The sequence below is a fragment of the Neomonachus schauinslandi genome, chromosome 11 (assembly GCF_002201575.2).
Source record: "Neomonachus schauinslandi chromosome 11, ASM220157v2, whole genome shotgun sequence".
NCBI lineage: Eukaryota > Metazoa > Chordata > Mammalia > Carnivora > Phocidae > Neomonachus > Neomonachus schauinslandi.
In genome coordinates, this window is record NC_058413.1 from 26575070 (window position 1) to 26576776 (window position 1707).

The 1707-nt window shown below is 43.9% G+C and overlaps 1 pseudogene; it reads right to left on the minus strand.

The window, feature by feature from the left end:
- Positions 1-399: 399 nt before the first annotated feature.
- Positions 400-788, minus strand: LOC110582508 (annotated as a pseudogene).
- Between the last annotated feature and the right edge of the window lie 919 nt (positions 789-1707).

Consider the following 1707-nt stretch of genomic DNA (forward strand, 5'->3'; position numbering starts at 1 on the left):
CAAGCAGGGAGAGTGGCAGGCAGAGGGACAAGCAGACTCCCTGCTGAGCAGGGAGCCCGATGTGGAGCTCGATTCCAGGACCCTGGGATCATGACCTGAGCCGAAGGCAGACACTTAACCAACTGAGCCACCCAGGCGCCCTTTTTTTTTTCACCTTTTTAAACTGCTTTATGAACTTCACAGTATATAATGAGCATCTTGCCATACAATAGGGTAAAACTCTCCCACTGACAGAATCTTACAGATTGGGTCAAAATACAACATTCAATTAGAAGCTGGCCATCAGAAACCCACAAGAGACATCTACCATCAAAAGGTTTACAACAAAGGTACATGGAGAACATGCAAGTTTAGGAAGCAGATGAGTCTTCCTATTAACTTGAGGGAAAATATCAGGATTCAAGTCATAAGGCAAAACACAACATGATGGTCATGGTAAGGAAGGTCAGTGCTAATCACCTGCAGACTATGACTGAATTACTTTTCCCTCAGCTTTTCCATCTGCTGTCTCACCACCTCCCCAATCCTTTCCATATTCTCTTCTCTCATCCTTGCCTGCAGCTCTCCAAGTCTCTGAATCATGTCCCACCTACACTGCAGGATGGGCTGCCTAACACGCATCCACCTATGATTTACTCTAGGCACACAATATTCACCAGCTTCCAAAGGGAGGACCAAGGACTCTCCTTTATTAGCAACTTGCTCCTATTCATCCTTTTTTCTGTTTTCCTGGCTGGCATTTTCCATGTTGAGATTTTTTTTACCGCTTGCTCCTCTTTGGATGCCATTGCACCTGCACCTATCCTTGAAGGGTCCTACTCTGGATTCTGGCTGAGAGTGCTTAGCAGTGACACTTAGGGGCCCCCCCCCACGCCTCCTACTCTTTGGGGCCATCCCTGGCCCACACACCCTCTGAGACTTCCCTGTTCCTAAATCCTAAATGGGTGTGGAATTTTATCAAATACTTTTTAACAAATATCAAATGATAATGATTTTCTTTTTTGTTATTATGACAATATATTTAATAGATTTCCAAATGTTAATCCATCCTTATGCACATATCTAACTATCCTGTATTTTATATTTTCTTTTAAGCTCAGCAATATTTTCAATTTGCTAATTTTAACTTCAGATTCTTCCAGTTTTGTTCATAAGTAAAACTGGCCTTGGAATTTGTTAGGAAGGGCCAACCTTGCACAATTGGAGTATTGGAATTATTTTCAGCTCTAAAATGTTGTTAGGAATTAATGAAAAGAATGAACTAAATAAATTCTAAAAAATGTTGAATAGGAGAGTGTCTAAGATGGCGGAGGAGTAGGAGACCTAAATTTCATCTGGTCCCAGGAATTCAGCTAGATAGTTATCAAACCATTCTGAACACCTGCAAACTCAACCGGAGATCAAAGAAAAGAATAGCAGCAACTCTGAACAGAAAAGCGACCATTCTGAACAGAAAAGCGACCATTTTCTGGAAGGTAGGATATGTGGCGTGATTCCGAGGAGATATCCGGGAGGATAGACGGCGGGGGAGGGGGCCTCCGTCAGCTGCTTCTGGCAAGTGACAGAGCTTCGGAGCACAAAATCAGAAATTTTAGAAGTCGGCTCTGCTGAGGGATGTCTCTCCAGTGGCTAAGCGGGGATGGAACTCTCGCAGGACAGTGTGGTCTCAGGACCCTCGGGGTCACAGAAAGACCAGGGTGCCTGAGT